Source organism: Triticum dicoccoides, chromosome 2A (genome assembly GCF_002162155.2).
Source record: "Triticum dicoccoides isolate Atlit2015 ecotype Zavitan chromosome 2A, WEW_v2.0, whole genome shotgun sequence".
Lineage (NCBI taxonomy): Eukaryota > Viridiplantae > Streptophyta > Magnoliopsida > Poales > Poaceae > Triticum > Triticum dicoccoides.
Genome location: NC_041382.1, coordinates 362456987 through 362479032, shown reverse-complemented (window position 1 = coordinate 362479032; position 22046 = coordinate 362456987).

The window sequence follows — 22046 nt, the reverse complement described above, 5'->3', positions numbered from 1 at the left end:
TGGGATTTGTCACTCCGTATGATGGAGAGGTATCACTGGGCCCACTCGGTAATACATCATCATTATGAGCTCAAAGTGACCAAGTGTCTGGTCACGGGATCATGCATTACGGTACGAGTAAAGTGACTTGCCGGTAACGAGATTGAACAAGGTATTGGGATACCGACGATCGAATCTCGGGCAAGTAGCATACCGATTGACAAAGGGAATTGTATACGGGGTTGCTTGAACCCTCGACATCATGGTTCATCCGATGAGATCATCGAGGAGCATGTGGGATCCAACATGGGTATCCAGATCCCGCTGTTGGTTATTGACCGGAGAGCGATCTCGGTCATGTCTACATGTCTCCCGAACCCGTAGGGTCTACACACTTAAGGTTCGGTGACGCTAGGGTTGTAGGGATATGTATATGCAGTAACCCGAATGTTGTTCGGAGTCCCGGATGAGATCCCGGACGTCATGAGGAGTTCCGGAATGGTACGGAGGTAAAGAATTATATACAGGAAGTACTATTTCGGCCGTCGGGACAAGTTTCGGGGTCACCGGTATTGTACCGGGACCACCGGAAGGGTCCCGGGGGTCCACCGGGGGGGGCCCTGCCCCGGGGGCCACATGGGATGTAGGGGTGTGCGCCTTGGCCTATATGGGCCAAGGGCACCAGCCCCAAGAGGCCCATGCGCCAAGAGATAAGGAAAGGAAGAGTCCTGAAGGGGGAAGGCACCTCCTAGGTGCCTTGGGGAGGAGGGATTCCTCCCTTGGCCGCCGCCCCCCTAGGAGATTGCATCTCCTAGGGCCGGCGCCTCCCCTAGGCTCCCTATATATAGTGGGGGAAGGAGGGCCTCTCATACCACTCCTTTGGTGCCTCCCTCTCCCTCTCCAACACATCCTCCTCCTCCATAGAGCTTGGCGAAGCCCTGCCGAAGTACTGCAGCTCCATCACCACCACGCCGTCGTGCTGCTGCTGGAGCCATCCTCCTCAACCTCTCCTTCCCCTTGCTGGATCAAGAAGGAGGAGACGTCACGCTGACCGTACGTGTGTTGAACACGGAGGTTCCGTCCGTTCGGCGCTAGGATCTCCGGTGATTTGGATCACGTCGAGTACGCCTTCCTCATCCCTGTTCTTTGAACGCTTCTGCGCGTGATCTACAAAGGTATGTAGATGCAATCCGATCACTCGTTGCTAGATGAACTCCTAGATGGATCTTGGTGAAACCGTAGGAATTTTTTTTGTTTTCTGCAACGTTCCCCAACACCGTCGTAACCTTTTGTTCCCATGAGAGGGCAATAGGGTTGATGTAGATGCCCTCCGTGATCGAATCCCCCTCCGGCAGGATGCCGGAAAAGGTCCCAAGATTCTTGGAGATCTATCCATGTAATCTTCTTTTGCAGTGTGTTTGTCGAGATCAATGAATTGTGGATTTATGATCAACTTATCTATGAATATTATGTGAATCTTCTCTAAATTCTTATATGCATGATTTGATATCTTTGTATTTCTCTTTGAATTATCGGTTTGGTTTGGCCAACTAGATTGGTTTTTCTTGCAATGGGAAAGATGCTTAGTTTTGGGTTCAATCTTGCGTGATTTCACCTAGTGGCAAAGTAGGGGTAGCGAGACACGTATTGTATTGTTGCCATCAAGGGTAAAAAGACGGGGTTTTCATCATATTGCTTGAGTTTATCCCTCTACATCATGTCATCTTACTTAAGGTGTTAATTCGTTCTTTATGAACTTAATACTCAAGATGCATGCTGGATAGCGGTCGATGGTGGAGTAATAGTAGTAGATGCAGGCAGGAGTCGGTCTACTTGACACGAACATGATGCCTATATTCATAATCATTGCCTTGTATATCGTCATAAATTTGCGCTTTTCTATCAATTGCTCGACAGTAATTTGTTCACCCATCGTATTATTTGCCTTCAAAGAGAGAAGCCTCTAGTGAAACCTATGGCCCCCGGGTCTATTTTCATTCATATATTTTCAGATCTATATACCAAAAATACCTTGCTGCAATTTATTTAATTTTATGTTTTAGTAATCTTTATATGTATCTCTACCAGATCTCACCTTTGCAAGTGACCTTAAAGGGATTGACAACCCCTTTTTCGCGTTGGGCGCAAGTGTTTGATTGTTTGTGTATGTGCATATATTGGGGACTTGCGTGTTTCTCCTACTGGATTGATACCTTGGTTCTTAACTGAGGGAAATACTTATCTCTACTTTGCTGCATCACCCTTTCCTCTTCAAGGGAAAAACCAACACAAGCTCAAGAAGTAGCAGGAAGAATTTCTGGTGCCATCAAGCCTACCAAGTACCCATCATAAACTCTCATTTCTTGCATTACATTATTTTCCATTTGCCTCTCGTTTTTCTCTCCCCCACTTCTAAAACTTTTTTCAGAAAAATACAAAAAGATTTGCGTTTTTATTCGCCCTTCTTCCATTTGTCTTTTCGTTTGCTTTTTGTTTGCTCTTTGTTTGCTCATGTGTTAGTTTGTTTGCTTGCCTTTATGGCTCAGCCCAAGAACTTCGATCCTTACTATAGGAAGTTGGAAGAGATTGAAAATAATGCTAGGAGCTTCATGTCCTTACAATTTGAGCATAATAGTTTCTTTAGGAACGAGCTTAAGAAGCAGAAAATTTTGATGGAGTATATGAATAAAGAGCTTGATGATATGTCTAAAGAATTTTATGGTCTTAAATCTCATTTTTCTCATCTTGAAAATTTAGTAGGCCAAATTTTCCATAAACAAACCACTTTGGTAAATAAGATGGCCGCTAAACCAGAGTTTCTTCAAAATAATGATGAAGATCTTAAAGTGATTGATGTTACTCCTATTGAATCTTTGTTTTCTAATATAAATCTTGATAAAGATGGGACCGGAGATGAGTCAACTTTAGTTAAAAGACGTCCCAATGATTTGTAGTTTATAAATCTTAATGCAAAAATTGATAAAAGTGGGATTGGAGATGACAAAACTTTAAGTAGTGATGAACCCACTGTTTTGGATTTCAATAATTTTAATTATGATAATAGTTCTTTGATAGATTTCCTTGTTGCAATCCATGTTAAATTCTCCTCATGCTTATAATTAAAATAAAGCTTTTACTAAACATATCGTTGATGCTATGATGAAATCTTTTGAAGAAAAACCTGAATTGGAAGTTTCTATCCATGCTTTATGATGAGTGGGAACCTACTATTAAGATTAAGATTAAATATTATGAGTGCCATTCTTTGTGTGATTTGGGTTCTAGCGTTTCCACGATTCCAAAAACTTTATGTGATGTGTTAGGTTTCCGTGAATTTGATGATTGTTCTTTAAATTTGCATCTAGCGGATTCCACTATTAAGAAACCTATGGGAAGAATTAATAATGTTCTTATTGTTGCAAATAGGAATTATGTTCCCATAGATTTCATTGTTCTTGATATAGATTGCAATCCTACATGTCCTATTATTCTTGGTAGACCTTTCCTAAGAACGATTGGTGCAATTATTGACAAGAACAAACATTAGGATTTCACCCAATTTCTGTTAAGGAAGGGCATGGAGCACTTTCCTAGAAAGAAAATTAGGTTACCATATGAATCTAGTATGAGAGCTACTTATGGATTGCATACCAAAGATGAAAATACCTAGATCTATGTTTTATGCCTAGCTAGGGGTGCTAAACAATAGGGCTTGTTGGGAGGCAACCCAATTTTATTTTTGTTCTTGTTTTTTGTTCTGTTTTTCAATAATTTTGTCATCTAGCCTTTGGTTAGATGTGTTTTTATGTTTTAATTAGTGTTTGATCCAAGTAAGACCTTTGGGATGGCTCAGGGTGATAGTTCATTTGATCTTGCTGAAAACAGGAACTTTTGCGCCCAGTCAAATAATTTTCAAAAAACACAAAAGCATGGAAAAACTATGATTTTTTAAACAAGATTGATATACAAATTGCCCAGGTTGTCCTATTTCTTTAAAAAAAATGAGTTACAGAAGTATACGAAGTTTTCAGATTGCTACAGACTATTCTATTTTGACAGATTCCGTTTTCTATGTGTTGTTTGCTTATTTTGATGAATCTATGGGTAGTATCGGGCGGTATGAAACACGGATAAGTTCGAATACAGTAGATATTACACCAATATAAATAAACAATGATTTCACAATAGCACCAAAAAGTGGTGATTTATTTTCTTATACTAATGGATCTCATGAGTTTTCTGTTGAGTTTTGTGTTGTGAAGTTTTCAAGTTTTGGGTAAAGATTTGATGGACTACAGAATAAGGAGTGGCAAGAGCCTAAGCTTGGAGATGACCAAGGCACCCCAAGGTAATATTCAAGGACAACCAAGCATCTAAGCTTGGGGATGCCTCGGATGGCACCCCCTCTTTCGTCTTTGTCGATCGGCAAATTTACTTGAGGCTATATTTTTATTCACCACATGATATGAGTTTTGCTTGGAGCGTCTTGTATGATATGAGTCTTTACTTTTTAGTTTCCACAATCATCCTTGCTATACACACCTTTGAGAGGGACACGCATGAATTGCGAATTTATTAGAATACTCTATGTGCTTCACTTATATCTTTTGGGCTAGGCAATTTTTCTCTAGTGCTTCACTTATATCTTTTTAGAGCACGACGGTGGCTTTATTTTATAGAAATTGTTGAACTCTCATGCTTCACTTATATTATTTTGAAAGTCTCTCTAAACATCATGGTAATTTGCTTTGGTTATGAATTTAGTCCTAATATGATGGGCATCCAAGAGGGATATAATAAAAACTTTCATATAAAGTGCATTGAGTACTATGTGAAGTTTGATTCCTTATGATTGTTTTGAGATATAAAGATGGTGACATTAGAGTCATGCTAGTGAGTAATTGTGGATTGTAGAAATACTTGTGTTAAAGTTTGTGAGTCCCGTAGCATGCATGTATGGTGAACCGTTATGTGATGAAGTCAAAGCATGATTTATTTATTGATTGTCTTCCTTATGAGTGGCGGCCGGGGACGAGCAATGGTCTTTTCCTACCAATCTTTTTTTAGAAAAGGAGGATGAACCCCGGCCTCTGCATCTGGGCGATGCATACGGCCATTGCTACCAATCTATTCCCCTAGGATCATGCGCGTAGTACTTTGTTTAAATGACTAATAGATTTTTGCAATAAGTATGCGAGTTCTTTATGACTAATATAATGTTGAGTCCATGGACGCACTCTCACCCTTCCACCATTGCTAGCCTCTCTAGTACCGTGCAACTTTCGCTGGTGCATTACACCCACCATATACCTTCCTCAAAACAGCCACCATACCTACCTATTATGGCATTTCCATAGCCATTCCGAGATATATTGCCATGCAACTTCCACCATTCTGTTTTATTATGACACACTCCATCATTGTCATATTACTTTGCATGATCGTAATATAGCTAGCATGATGTTTTCATGGCTTGTACGTTTTTTGATGTCATTTGCTACGCTAGATCATTACACATCCCGGTACACCGCCGAAGGCATTCATATAGAGTCATATTTTGTTCTAAATATCGAGTTGTAATTCTTGAGTTGTAAGTAAATAAAAGTGTGATGATCATCATTATTAGAGCATTGTCCCATGTGAGGAAAGGATGATGGAAGCTATGATTCCCTCACAAGTTGGGATGGGTCTCCAGACTTCACAAAAAATAAAAGAGGCCAAAGAAGCCCACCAAAAAAAGAGAGAGAAAAGAGAGAAGGGACAATGTTACTATCCTTTTTCCACACTTGTGCTTCAAAGTAGCACCATAGTATTCATGATAGAGAGTCTCCTATGTTGTTACTTTCATATACTAGTGGGAACTTTTTGTTATATAACTTGGCTTGTATATTCCAATGATGGGCTTCCTCAAATCGCCCTAGGTCTTCGTAAGCACGCAAGTTGGATGCACACCCACTTAGTTTCTTTTTGAACTTTCATAAACTTATAGCTCTAGTGCATCCGTTGCATCGCAATCCGTACTCACTCACATTGATATCTATTGATGGGCATCTCCATAGCCCGTTGATATGCCTAGTTGATGTGAGACCATCTCCTTGTTTTTGTCTTCTCCACAACCACCATATTCTATTCCACCTATAGTGCTATATCCATGGCTCACACTCATGCATTGCATGAAAGTTGAAAAAGTTTGAGAACATCAAAAGTATGAAACAATTGCTTGGCTTGTCATCGGGGTTGTGCATGATTTAATACTTTTTGTGATGAAGATGGAGCATAGCCAGACTATATGATTTTGTAGGGATAACTTTCTTTGGCCATGTTATTTTGAGAAGACATGATTGCTTTATTAGTATGCTTGAAGTATTATTGTTTTTATGTCAATATTAAAATTTTGTTTTGAATCTTATGGATCTGAACATTCATGTCACAATAAATAAAAATACATGCATAAATATGTTAGGTAGCATTCCACATAAAAAATTCTGTTTTTACCATTTACCCACTCGAGGACAAGTAGGAATTAAGCTTGGGGATGCTTGATACATCTCCAACGTATCTATAAATTTTGATTGTCCCATGCTACTATATTATATATTTTGGATGTTTTATATGCATTAATATTCTATTTTATATTATTTTTGAGACTAACTTATTAACCTAGAGCCCACTGCAAGTTTCTGTTTTTTCCTTGTTTTTGAGTTTTACAGAAAAGGAATATCAAAGGGAGTCCAAACGGAATAAAACTTTACGATGATTTTTCCTGGACCAGAAGACACACGTAGGACTTGGAGAGGAAGGCATAAGAGTCCTGAGGGCTCCGAAAGCCCTCAGGGCACGCCCTAGGGGGGTGCCCCTGGCTTGTGGGCCCCACAGGAGTCCTCCAACCCTAATCTTTGGCCTATAAATTTAGAAATATTCTCGAACGACCAGAAGCGTCCACTAAAATACTTTTCGGCCGCCGTAACCTTCTGTTCCTGTGAGATCCCATCTTGGGGCCTTTTCCGGTATCCTGCCAGAGGGGGATTCGATCACGAAGGGCATCTACATCAACCCTATTGCCCTTCCGATGAAGCGTGAGTAGTTTACCACAGACCTACTAGTCCATAACTAGTAGCTAGATGGCTTCTTCTCTCTCTTTGATTCTCAATACCACGTTCTCCTCGATGTTCTTGGAGATCTATCCGATGTAATCTTCTTTTGCGGTGTGTTTGTCGAGATCGATGAATTGTGGATTTATGACCAGCTTATCTATGAATATTATGTGAATCTTCTCTGAATTCTTATATGCATGATTTGATATCTTTGTATTTTTCTTCAAGTTATCGGTCTGGTTTGGCCAACTAGATTGGTTTTTCTTGCATTGGGAGAGGTGCTTAGTTTTGATGAGGACACGGAGACCATAGTTACACCCACAGCCCCTACTACTATACCTATTGGATCAATTACTATAGATGATGCACGCCTGTTATATTATCAGGTACTTTTGTTTCTTGGTAATGTTTCTGAAGTTCATGAGAATATGATGCTGCCTAACTTCAATACATTTTTGTTGCTTACAGTTGAAGGGCCTAGCATGGATGAAAAGGATGAACATTGGAGAATTATCAAGCATGGAGACGAAGGCGCATGCGAAGAGAACAAGAACGGAGTTTGCAGTGGAGATTTCCACACTTTGAAGCCACCATGATGACATACAAGAAGATGGACAAAATATATAAGATGACATTTTATAAATTTCGTTCATAGCTTATTATTAGTGCTGTGCCACCTTATTTTTGGGCCAGGCCCATGTAATTTCGAAATACTACTTCATAAGCTGTTTTTAGAGTCCATATTGTAGGGGAAACAAACCTGGAGGTATTTTAGTCCCACCTTGTCAAGGGTGGACGAAATCCCTTCTCTTTTCCCCTATAAATATAGCCCTTAAGGCATCGTTTAGACTTGGGTTTTAATTAGTTAAAAGTTAGCCACTATTGCAACTTCGTGTACTTTGTTTGTGTCCAACGACCAGACCAAGACCGCTTTTGGAACCCTACTTTTATCAACACTTCGTATATATTCGCAATATTCAGATTGCTTTATCATATTCTTGCTTGTTCTTCGATTGCTGGCAGGAATAGACCTTCATGGTCAGGTTGATCGTGCTCCGGCGTGGTCAATAACCTCTTGGAGTTGGTTTAGCGATTGCTAAGGCGCAACGGCGTGCACGTTTGTAGTCGGATCGTCAAAGTCGTCTCCACCAAATCGATAGTTATAATCTCATCGAAAGATCGTGCACGTCGCCTCTATCAAGTGGTATTAGAGCGAAAATCCTTTATTTTCTCCTCCTTTTCTCTCTTTCCAAACAAACTACAAGTCCAAACGGAAATAGATCCGAACACAACTTTTCTTACTCTCTTTTTTAGTCCAAACGTGGAAACTAATAACTCTCCTTAATTTACGTGCAGATTTCTTATTAAATACTAGTCTGATTTCCCAAAATAAGAGCTTCCGTTTTTGGTTGGGGAGATTTCGTTGGTAAAAAAGAGGTTCAGCCACATCTTTTTAGAGGTCTCGTTTGGACTGATTTGGTTGGAAACCGTACCGGATTCGTTTTTGGGAAGGAAAGTCTTGATCCGCGGAGATTTACTTGATGTAGTTGCTTTTATTCGTTGGAAAGATTTTTCTTTTGTGATTTGATACACGCCTAGATCTAGTGCGTGAGAGAATTAAAACAGCTTCCCGCAAAAAAAGAGAGAATTAAAACAACAAAAAAGGTTGTTGATATTTAAGGAAGTTTGGATTCGGCCAAGAATAAAACTGCAGATTCGGGAACAAAGATCCCTAGCGTGGTTCTTACCTTTTGTACGGAGAGAGAGAAAATATTTAAAAGGAAAGAAGGAAATCAGATTTTCCTTGCTCATTTGGATGGAAAAAAAAACTGTTGGGCTTATACACGGTAAGATATACAAACTTCAAGGAGAAAGATTAGGCATGTTTGTTCCAGCGCTTGAAAAAAACACAAGATTCGGTTGGAGGTTTCCAAGTCTGGACGTGTCCTTGGAGAAAAAAAATTCATACGTGTTGGGATTTTTCCGTTGGGAAGAGAGAGAGAGAGAAATATAGCAAAAAAAGGAAGAGATCCCTTTGATGTTTGGAAAGAGGAGAAGAATATAGGGCGCTAATTTCGTTTCCTTCAGATCCACAATTCTGTGATCCATCCCAGATTGGTTGTTTGACTTTGGAAGGGAATTAAAGGGAGAGATATAAAGAGGAACTCTAATCAGTCAGAAAAAAGGAAAGAAAGTGCACGTGGATTTGTTGCTTTGGATCCTCACGTTGGAGATAAAAAAGGAAGTTACTTGGCTGTTTCGGTTTGGGATTCTTTAAAAAAACTGACCGGTCGTTGGTTTTGGAATTATCCGAATAGCATTGAGCTGGTGTAATCTCTACTCCTAATGGAGCAGTTGGTAGTCTCGCTTCCAGGTTTTTTTTCGTCCCACCACTTTCGTCCGGTTTTTTTTTCGTAGGTTAACCGTCGTAGATTTTTTTCGTCGCCTCCCCCACTTTATCGGTTTATTTTCACTTCACCCTCTCACACAACGAAAAAAATTGAACGGATCAGAACTTTCCATACTAACGCAAATTATTTAGTAATGTCTTTATGTAAAAGAATCAATTACAATCAATCATAATTAATCTTCATAACGTTTGTTTCCTTCCGAATCACGTCCATAACTTTCCTTCCTTGTTTGGGCAGAAACTGTTTGGTAGCAGAGATTAGGAAGCTTCCTATGAGTGTAGTAATACGAAGTATTCTTTTTCTTGATGATTCGTTTCCATGCATGATGATAGTAAATTAGGCCAACATTCACCACTATTTATCAACGTCATCAATCGTATCCATTCCTAGCAGTTGGTAGTCTCGCTTCCAGATTTTTTTTCGTCCCACCACTTTCGTCCGGTTTTTTTTCGTAGGTTAACAGTCGTAGATTTTATTGTCGCCTCCCCCACTTCATCGGTTTATTTTCACTTCACCCTCTCACACAACGAAAAAAACTGAACGGGTCAGAACTTTTCATACTGACGCAAATTATTTAGTAATGTCTTTATGTAAAAGAATCAATCACAATCAATCACAATTAATCTTCATAACGTTTGTTTTCTTCCGAAGCACGTCCATAACTTTCCTTCCTTGTTTGGGCAGAAACTGTTTGGTAGCAGAGATTAGGAAGCTTCCTATGAATGTAGTAATAGGAAGTATTCTTTTTCTTGATGATTCGTTTCCATGCATGATGATAGTAAATTAGGCCAACATTCACCACTATTTATCAACATCATCAATCGTATCCATTCCTACCAGTTTTAAGGGAATCTGCTCGCTATGTCTTTTTTAAGGGGATCCGCTCGCTAAGTCGTCGTTGCACGTTATTTTCACAAGCAATTCCCCTAAAAAAGGCGTGGGTATTGGTAGTTGAACGCCCGCTAGGTTTTCTGCATGTCCCATCCTCGCGCTGTGCCGCCACCACCCGCCGAATTTCCAGCCGCCCAAGCCCGTTAACTTCACCAGCCATCGGGTCGACTGCCCCCGCCCCAAACCCCCATCCCCGAGCACTAGCTATCGCCGCGTTGCTGCCCCAAGCTCCACGCCACCGGAAACGAATCAAGCGCCGTCCTGACACCGCCGTCGCCGGCCCAGCACCTCCAGCCTTGCATGGACAGCTTCAATGTGCAATCTCTCTTGCTGTCTCACCTTCTGCCAGCGCATGCAGCGGCGGGGTTGGACGCGTGCGTGCTTGCTAGCTTGCTCTCCGTGCGTACGTACTTGCTCTGCGTGCGTCGCACCGGCCAATGCGCATGATGCGTGTGTGCCTGCTTTTCTGTATGTGTATGCCAGCATGATGCGTGTGTGCGTTGCTGTGTGTGTATGATATAGATGGCCCGAGTGTGTGCATGCTGTGCTCTGCTCTCTGCTGATCTATGTGTTGGTGCTCCTGCTATATGTTCATGCAATACAAATGAAATTTCTGTTAATCTTCTGACATGTTGAGTTGGTTCTCTCTGTCTTCTGAGGGGGTGAATGCAAAGCAGTCTATTAAGCCAGGCACTATTGCTGAGCTACATTGACAAAAAAATATTGGTAGCCATAGTTGTAGTTTAAGTAGTAGCGAGTTGTCTGATATGTATAAAGAGCCCGTTGCAACTGAGCCCGTTGCTAAATTGACAAAAAAGGTCGCCAGTGTCATTTGATATGTATAAGAATATTAAATGTATTATTAACATGATTAATATTGAACTCTTAAAGTTAATGTGGCCCCGTTGCAATGCACGAGCGTTCTTCTAGTACTAGTTGTTTCGAAGTTGTGTCCTTGTTTGACATGTTCAGTTTTCGAAGAAAAAAAGTGTTGCCTAGATTTAAGTTGGATCTAAACCGAATTAAAAAAAAGGCACAAGGCGTTTGGCATCTATCGGTTTTTGTGGACCGATCTGATCTTGTTAGTTTAGAAGAAAAACAAGAGAGAGAGTTTGGAAGGTTACGTGGTCAGTTGGACAGAAAGGAATAAAAACAAGGAAAGAGCTTTCGGGCGAAGAACTCCACACGCCATACATATTTATACAGCGGAAGAAGGAAAGAAGAAGGATATAAAGAAAAGGAAAGAGTTGATCTGATTGTAAGGACATTTCTTATTTGTTCTAGCATCATTATATTTGATCCGTACGAGAATTTACTGGCAGAAAAAAACATTATGAGAGTGGGCACATTATATGTGCATGCATCCGTGACGTGGCATACAAAAGGTTGATCGGTTGCTATTGCTTGGACAGAATTGCATGCATAGTTTCATCAATAATTCATCTGCTTGTTTCCTCTCTATATAATTTTTTTCATAAGTCCCTGCTCTATCCATTGTCGACACTCATTCATTATTGTTCGGTGTGTGAATTCGTCTGTGTCTTAGGCTCGTGTCTCTAATACAGTCTAGCCTAAGACCAACACTCGACCACTTTGAACGGATTTTTAGCTTGCATTAATTCATGTGGTTGTAGCATTTTCCCCTACACATATAAAGCCAACCCAGCTCCACATATTTCTACACCGTGCATACATACGTTCATCTGGCAATCGCTTTACCCAACTTTTGGAGTTACTTAACACCGCTGGTTGCGGGTCACTACCTACTGCATGGTAAGAACTTGTAAGACTTTGATATTTGCTATACTGTGAGCATTTTACCACCACATCTCAGTAGTTCATAGACCATTATTTTTGGATTTTGTTTCTTGTTTTGACTAATCTTGACAGGATCTAGAGTGAATTCATGGGCTTTGTCAATCATGGGCGACGTGCCACCACCGGAGCAAATACCACAACTATCACGAGAGGTGCACACACGTCCAAGTGCACATGATCAGGTTCTTGTTTCCATGCCACCCTTTAATGGTCGTTTTAAGCCCGATTTATATTGAATGGGAGTTCAAAATAAATGCTATATTTGCTTCCCATAATTATTCTGAACGTTAAAAAGTTAAGGTCGCGATTGGTACATTCACTGGTTTTGCTATTGTTTGGTGGAGTGAACATTGTCGGTTATACCCTGATTATGTACCTACTATTTGGGATGATTTAAAACTTGTCATGAGAGATATATTTGTCGATGTTTATTATATTCGTGGCATGCTTAAAAAACTACGACATTTAAAACAAGGTAGTGACACTGTAACAAAATATTATGATGATTTACGAACTACCTTGTTGCACTCCTTGTTAGAGGAAAGTGAAGATGATTTTATGGATAGATTTTGGGGAGGATTAAACCGTGATATTCAGGAGATACTAATTCATGAAGAGTGTTATCCTATGGACCGTTTGTTTCGTCTTTCTTGCGAAACTGAACAGGAAATAAAACGACGTGTTGTCCACAAGGAGAGTAAGCGGAAGGTGCACATTCCAAGAGATGATACGGTTGTTCTTTCCATTGCGCCTACCATGACAACAACATCCGTTGTTGAGAGCACTACATCACCTCCACCACGTGACCTGTCACTGCCGAGAGTGCCTACATCATCTGAGTTGATCATAAGAGGTAATGACAAAGGTACCAATCTTCTACCTCCACATGAGTATAATGAATGCCTTGTCAATTTAAATGCACCATGCGATGAGCTATGTCGGGGTTCAGGAATGACACCTATGGGATCACGGGGAATCCCTTCTACGGTTGCTAGGGCACGGGGCTGTAAAAAGAGCGGGTTTACAAGATCAACACGGGGGAGTTTATCCAGGTTCAGGCTATAAATCGTGCGTAATACCCTGCCCCTGCTGGTTTGTGTTTATCTGGTGTTCTTGGACTAGCTACAAAGTGTGCAAGGTCCAAAAAGTTCGAATCCTCTCACAGTACGCCGTGGGCCTCCTTTTATAGTCAAAGGGGCTGCCACAGTGGCACACATGAGGTGGAAAGTTATACAGTAGTCGAGCTTATCGCCTGACATCATGGGACAAAACGCATTAAATGCGCTACTTAGGTGTCCTCTTGCTTTATTGGGGGCGGTAATGAAGCCCGTCCTGTCCGTCGCTGCTTCGCCTTGCTTCGACACGCGTCCAGGCCAACGAGGCATGCAGCGCCATGTAAGCTGGCATGCTGCTGTGCTGGCGTGGTGGCAGGGTCTTCACGAAGATCTGCATGCCACCATGTAGGTGCTTGACTAGTTGGTTTAGGAGCCACATACTGCCACACGGGTACCTGCTTAGTTGGTGGGTCGGCCACTGAGCTGGGGTGGCAACGAGGCGGCAAGGCCTTGCTGCAGTCTTGCTGATCTTCCTGGCAAGGGTCTTGCCGGGGCCTTGTGGGCGCCCTCGGTAAGAGTCTTGCCGGGGCCTCGTGGGTATCTTTGGCAGGAGCCTTGCCCGGGCCTCATGGGAATCCTCGGCAAGGAGCCTTGCTGTTGTCTTGTTTCTTGGTTCCTATCTAGGCCTCGCAGGCCCTTTGTCTTCACAAAGGTCTGCATGCCACCATGGAGGCGCCTCCCGAGCCTTGGTTCCGATGTGGTTGATGGCGTCGGGACTCTTAGACTGAAGGGTGGCGGCCTTGTTGGTGTTGGGCAAGTCGCCCCGGTAAGGCTCTTGCCGGGGCCGTGAAGGCCACCCCGGCAAGAGCCTTGCCGGGGGAGTTTCACCTCGCCCCTCTGCTCTTCATGCCTCTGGCCTCAAGCATGGCTTTGGTAGCCTTGTGTCTTCGCTTCCTCCGCTCCGCCAAGCGTGGCCGCAGGCGTGTGTGTAACGCCCCGACACCGATGCGCCAGGTGTCTTCCAGTTATTCGTTGTTGTTGCCTTGTCATTTGCTTGCGTGTTGCATCTTGCCATGTCATCATCCGCATTGCATCATCATGTTTTCAAAACTTGCATCCGTCCCGGTCTCCCCGTTCCTTCTGTTGTCCTTCCCGAGCCCAGACACACTTGCACGCGCCCGCGACATGTCCGAAATATTATTTTATAAGTGGCCGGAAAATGTTCTTGGAATGAGATGAAAGTTGGTATGCGGTCTTATTATAGTGTATGTAGACCGCCTGTCAAGTTTCGTCGCATTCAGAGTCCGTTTGATGCCCCAACGGATATTTATAGCTACATTATAGTCGGTCTATCGTCGGACGTTACGGTCTCCGGAAACGGTTGCCGGGCTGCATTTCCGTCTCTCTCCTCTCAGCCTAACCATCGTCACATTCGGAGCCGTCCGATTATTATCGGAGGGCCCCGAAACCCCTCCTAACCACCTGACCCCCTCCTTGCATCAGTGCATCGAACCCCTCGCGCGCGTCCGAAAGTTGTCCCGAACCCGACCCGGGCGGTCATCACCGTTGGGTCCAGATCATCCCCAAACATCTAGAAAACATCTCCGTTTTTCTTTTTGGACTTCCTAATCTATTTTTTTCTCAGCCGTCCGATTTAGATCGAAGGGCTTCCATTAGTCTGCATTTAGATCCACTCACTCTATAAACCAGCAACCCTGATTTCTAGGGAGTTGTCCCTGCCGCCGCCGCACTCATCTTCCACACCTCGGGATCCCCATCGCTCGAACCAAATCAAATCCATCTCCTCCTCGTTTTCACCACCAACCCAACCAGCGAGCCCCTCCTCCTCTCGATCCATCCCACCTACCACCAACCAGATCTCTCTCGATCCCTTCGCCCTGCCTCGCCTCTACTTCGAACACACACGCGCGCGCCTACCATCGCCTTGCCTCTGCCGCCTTCACCGAACCCAACCGCCGCGCCGGCGACCCGCCAACCACCACCCCAGCCAGCCAGGCCACTAGAGGGACACCTCACCCTCGTCGGCCCTCTCTTTCTTTCTCCCTCCTTTTCTTTCTTCGCGGTCTCCCTCCTCTCATCTCTCTGCCTCTGTCTCTATTTGAGCAGGAGCACCGCCGCCCGTCTTCGTCGCCACCACAGGAGCTCGCCAGGCACCTTGGCCGTCGGGAGATCTCCGCCACCTCACTGAATCCACACCTCCACCTCTCCCCTGCGTTAAGGTCGCCTACTTCGCGCGCCCCTGTGTCCGCGAGCGTCCGAGGCCGTAGCCTCCTGCTCGTCCAAGGCCAGCTCACCTCACCGGACTTGTTGGACCCCGCCGCCTCGGATCCCGGCGACCCCAGTTCGCCATCACCGCGCCAAGTTCCGCTGCCGCCCACCGTTGACCTTCTGCGCCACCGCACTGTCTATCTGTCGAGCGAGATGGTCAAACGCTCGAACCTGCTCCCTGTCGTGCGCTAGGTGGGCCACGCACAGGCCCAGCTACGCGCCCCCTGCAGGCCTTCCCTCTCCACCAATTGGGCCAAGGCCCGATATGAGCAGCCCTTCCAGATCCCCTCTTCCTGTTGGGCCAACAAGATTTTGGCCAGACTGTGTTTTTTTCCTGTCCATGCGATTTTAGCCAATTTCCAGGGATTTGCAGTTTTGCAGAATAGTCCCTAAGCTTCATGCATAACATAACTCACCAACCGTGCATCATATGTAAAAACTTCAAATATGAAAAATGCTTAGAATTGCATCTAGATTCACAATATCCAACTTTCATGCATGTTTGACATGTTTAAAATGTTGTTTGTTTAAATTTTCTCAAATAACTTGTTAAAATGCTCTAATTCATAACTAATTAACCGTAGCTCCAAATTTAATAAACTCTATATGCAAATGGGGTGGAAAAATGCCTAGTTTAACATGGTGCATTCATCTTGTATGTTTAACAACTCTAAAATATGGTTTAGGGCAGAACAGTACCAAATCCATAATTTGCATATGAGGATTTTCTGGACTCGTTGTTTGTTATATCCGGCCTCATTTAAACTTGCCTAGATAGGTAGTTTTCATTTGCTTCACCTCTTTTCATGTTAAGAACTTTTAATATTTTTGGGTACATAAACGAGATCGAACTAAATAATCAAATGTGGTGTTTCGTCAATATGCAACTTGTTGCATATTGAGCTCCGCTTAACTTGTAGTGTTGTTTGTTGCACTCTGCCATGCCATGCCTCATTAAACCGGACATGCATCATACATGGTTGTGCATCATGCCATGTTTATGTGATGGTTGTTTACTATGTTTTTTGCTTCTTTCCGATGTTGCTTCTTCCGGTTAGTTCCGATAACGTCGCGTTTGTGAGGATTCGTTCGACTTCGTCCGTTTGTCTTCTTCATGGACTCGTTCTTCTTCCTTGCGGGATTTCAGGCAAGATGACCATACCCTCGAAATCACTTCTATCTTTGCTTGCTAGTTGCTCGCTCTTTTGCTATGCCACGCTACCTACCACTTGCTATATCATGCCTCCCATATTTCCATCTCAAGCCTCTAACCACCTTCCTAGCAATTTGTTGTTTCGATAAGTCACCGCTTTGCTCAGCCCCTCTTATAGCATTGCTAGTTGTAGGTGAAGTTGAAGTTTGTTCCATGTTGGAACATGGATTTGTTGGGATATCACAATATCTCTTCTATTAATTAATGCATCTATATACTTGGTAAAGGGTGGAAGGCTCGGCCTTATGCCTGGTGTTTTGTTCCACTCTTGCCGCCCTAGTTTCCGTCATACCGGTGTTATGTTCCTTGATTTTGCGTTCCTTACACGGTTGAGTGTTATGGGGACCCCTTGACAGTTCGCTTTGAATAAAACTCCTCCAGCAAGGCCCAACCTTGGTTTTACCATTTGCCTCACCACCACCTACTTTCCCTTGGGAGTCGCGCTCCCGAGGGTCATCTTTATTTTAACCCCCCCGGGCCAGTGCTTCTCTAAGTGTTGGTCCTAAACGGGCAACCTGCAGGGCCACCTCGGGGAAACTTGAGGTCTGGTTTTACTCGTAGCTTAACCTATCCGGTGTTGCCCTGAGAACGAGATATGTGAAGCTCCTATCAGGATTGTCGGCACATCGGGCGGCTTTGCTGGTCTTGTTTTACCATTGTCAAAATGTCTTGTAACCAGGATTCCGAGTTTGATCGGGTCTTCCTCGGAGAAGGAATATCCTTCGTTGACCGTGAGAGCTTGTGATGGGCTAAGTTGGGACACCCCTGCAGGGTTTGAACTTTCGAAAGCCATGCCCGTGGTTATGGGTAGATGGGAATTTGTTAACGTCCGGTTGTAGAGAACTTGACACTTGACTTAATTAAAATGCATCAACCGCGTGTGTAGCCGTGATGGTCTCTGCTCGGCGGAGTCCGGGAAGTGAACACGGTTCTTGTGTTATGCTTGAACGTAAGTAGTTTCAGGATCACTTCTTGATCACTTCTCTGCGTTGTTTCTCTTCTCGCTCTTATTTGCATATGTTAGCCACCATATATGCTTAGTGCTGCAGCTCCACCTCACCACCCTTTCCTACCCATAAGCTTAAATAGTCTTGATCTCCCGAGTGTGAGATTGCCGAGTCCTCGTGACTCATGGTTACTTCGAAAAAGTTGCAGGTGCCGATGATACCAGTGCAGGTGGCGCAACCGAGCTCAAGTGGGTGCTCGATGAAGATCTGGATCGTTGTTTTGTTTCGTTTCCTGTTGATTAGTAGTGGAGCCCAGTTGGGTTGATCGGGGATCTAGCATTTGGGGTTGTCTTCTTTTATTTTGGTTCCATAGTCGGACCTTGATTGTATTCTGGATGATGTATGTATAACTTGTATTTGTGTGAAGTGGCGATTGTAAGCCGACTCTTTATCCCTTTCTTATTCAGTACATGGGATGTGTAAAGATTACCCCTCTTGCGACATGCCTATCATGCGGTTATGCCTCTAAGTCATGCCTCGACACGTGGGAGATATAGCCGCATCCTGGGTGTTACAAGTTGGTATCAGAGCCTTCCCCGACTTAGGAGCCCCCTGCTTGATCGAATCGCTGCCGTTGTTGTGTCTAGAACAAAACGTTTTGAGTCTTAGGATTATATATATCGGAGAGTAGGATTATTTTTACTCCTCAGTCCCTTCGTCGCTCTGGTGAGGCCTCCTGACGTAGTGTTTTGACTCTTCTCTCCTCAAATTTCACTAAATTTTTTTAGGATCACGCGGGTATCTTGGAATCGTTCCGATGGTTTTGTGATGAGAACATTGTTCTTGGTGCCTTCTGACATTTAGGGGTTGTGGCAGTGTCCCAGGGAGTTGAGCTCCAAGGTGTTGTCATCACAATTTTATCGTTGCAGTTCTGGAATACGTGAGTTCGTCGACATCGAAAATCTCCTTTATGCAGTTGTTGGTGAGATAACCTCGACGCCACCCAATACTGGGGCGGGAGTACAGGAGTATTGCCATAACTCGTATAACAGATGCTTTTCGAAGGTTGAGGTAAATGATTTCCGAAGGTTTCTTGGTTATGTGTTGAAGGATGGATACAGCTGGATGTAGGATTTGTTGGTTTTGGGTGAGATATTATGCTTCCCATGTATCCCCAACACCTGATTGCATAACCAAAAAGTTTTAGGAGTTTATAAGTGGGAATTCAAGTATATCGTAGGAATTCTTTCCAACAGACACATGATACGATATGGGGTCTATCATATGTTTGTTTCCGGCTTATTCTGCAAGCCAATCCTTTGTTTTGTTTTGAGTTGTGGTATTCGAGTTGCTTCAATGTCAAGTGTTGATTCCATACCTCCCCTAAGTGGTGTTCTCACACTTCTATGTGAATACCAATCCTTCTTGATCATCGAGTTTGTCATCTCAATTTCTTCTCAACCGGTGTGCTCCTCTTCAAGTGGATCCGATCATTTTCAACATCCGCAAGATCAACTCTAAGTCTTCTCAACGTTGTTTGTTTCATCCGTCCCAAGTTGCCTTTGTTTTCCCGCCCTCCCACCCTTTTTCTTCAAGGACTCGGATTTCTTAATCAAGTATCCTTTTATTCATGTGAAGTCTGTTCATTCTTTTCAATCAATGTTCTTATCCGGTGATTCTCAGGAAGATACTAACAAAGCTTCAAGTTTATCATTCTTCGTTCTCTTTTCTTCTCCGGTGGATCCAATTCAAGCTTTCAGTGTTGATCATATTCTTTTCCTCATTTTAAATGCTTTCTCATGCTGGTGCACCTCTTAATCATCCACTTCTCGCTAGGAGTGCTGAAGATATCTCGAAGATTCGTGTTTCCACTCTACATCCGTTCAAGTTCTTTTGAGGTTGTTATCTCTTTTGAGTCATTTAATTCAATCGGCCCAATCTATCTTTTAAATCATTTCAACAATGTTTCTTTTGAGTGGGCCCTAACCCACAAGTCTTTTCCCAGGATCTTACCTGACTCCTCTATTTTCCCAGTGTTATTCTCAAATTCATTTCAAAGTTTGACGTAATAATAAATTGTCATCAGGCAAATGTCTTTCTCCAAGATCTTTCAATTTCTTTTCATCGTTGGTTCAACCTTTCTAATTTTCATCCCGGAGAACCTCAACAATTCATGGTGGTGTTTCTCATCGACATTCTCAACATTTGTTGCCATCCTCTCATAATTGTTTTTGATTGTGAGAATTCTTTCACCCATCCAGAGCATTTCAGGAGTTGTTTTCATTTTTCTTGATCATCCAAAGGCCATCATTTCAGAAGATTTATTCATTCTCAGCGTGTAGCTATCATTCTCCAAATCATACCGGTGCATCGCTCAAATATCCTCTAATCAGTTCATGATCTCTTCGTTCTCTTGTATCTAAATTCTCTCAAGTATCTTCGGTCATTTGCTAATTCTTCCTGATGAATTGTGTCTTTGGCACTTTCTGTTTCAATTATTACGGTGGTTCATTAAAGATTTCTCTTCCTTCGTTATCATATCAACTCATTCGTTCTTTCCAAATCCTACCGGCGGTTCGTCGAAGACCTTCTCAAGTTTGTGCTATATGTTTCCGCAATCCTTTCCAATGAGAATGAGTAGTATGCCAAATCCATTGTGTGCCATCAATTTAATTGATGAAGGATAAGCATAATGTAATTCTTATTCTTGTTTCATTGAGTATATTCAATTCCTTATTCCGGAGGTTCATCAAATTCTCGGTTTCAATTGTTTCATCTTTTCTTTTTCCAGAGTTCCAAGCTCTCTCAATTATATCAGCACGAAGATCCATCTAAATCATCACAAGGCTTCACCTTGTGTTTTCAACTTCTCTTTCTTTTTATCATCATTTTGTTACCGGAGTTCTTCATGGAGGTTCTACATGGTGGTTCGTCAAGGATTCATTTCATTCTTCAATTGTTTTTCAAGATTTCTCTCGGAGTGAAGATCTGCCAAGCTATACTCAAAATTAAACATGGTGTTCAACACACACTACAAAAAAATACACTTCCGTGATGATACGTGTTTTTCACAGTAGGTCGCGTTTTCTGTCATGCATGTACATCCATGAAAAATTTATGACAGAATCAAGATAGTCATACCTGTGCTGTCGTAGAAGTGTTCCATGACATTGCCAAAATTATCATCACGGAAGTGTCCACTTCCATGACGATAAAATCGTGCGTCACAGAAGTGCTTTCGTCAAGAGTGACCGACACGTGGCATCCACCGTAACGGAACACCGTTAAGCTATCATGTCAGGTTTTGGATCCAATAACCCATTAACAGCCCCGACCAATGGGGATTTTCCACGTGTAAAATCATCATTGGCTGGAGGAAACACGTGTCGGCTCACCGTTGGGACAGATGTCATCCGCTCATTGGACCGAAGGCGCCTATGATACGGCGACACGTGGCACGGCCCAACAGAGGCCCATTCCTGTGAAAAGGCCGGCCCGTTTGACTTGGTCAAAAGGTGGCGGGCCGGCCCACGGAAAGCCTGTTAACAGCCTGTTCGCATATAGCCCATTTACAGCCCGCTAACCCAGGTCCCTATCCGAATTAGGCCCAGTAGCGTCATCTGGGTCGTCCAATATGATTCAGCCCATTTTAACTTCCGGCCCATGTGTGGCCCATGACTTCTTTCGGCCCATATGAGGACCTTTGTAACTCTTAGCCCATTAACGACCCGTGGTGAAACTGGCCCGTAATGAACAGTGTATAACTTTATACCTATTAATGACCCGTTATTCCATTGGGCTGTTTCCAGCCCAAGTTATCTTTCGGCCTTCTCAGGGCCCATTGATTCTTGGGCTCATTTGCAGCATTCGGTTACATACGGCCCGTTACTGTCATTTTTTGCTTGTGGGCCAAATTCAGCCCGTCGTTACAATCGGCCCGTTTGCGGACCGTTAATACGTTGGGCCGTTTTCATGTAAAAAACCCGTTGGGCTATTTTCATAGAGTTATCAAATATGGCCTATTAACGGCCCGTTATGGTCCACGAATAGTACGGCCCATGATTGGCGAAATGATGATACGCCCCATAGAAGGCCCATGAATCCTATGGCCCGTATGAGGCCCATGGATCGTACGGCCCGTAGAAGGCCCATGGATCGTACGGCCCGTAGAAGGCCCATGGACCCTAAGGCCCGTATAGAAGGCCGATGTATCATACGGCCTGCAGGAGGCCCATGGTTACAACAGTCCATGTGTTGCCATGATTATTTTGGCCTAGTTACCAAAAATAGGCTATTGTGGCCAGTAGAAAAAAACAGAAAAAGAACTGCAATGACTACAAGCAAACAAC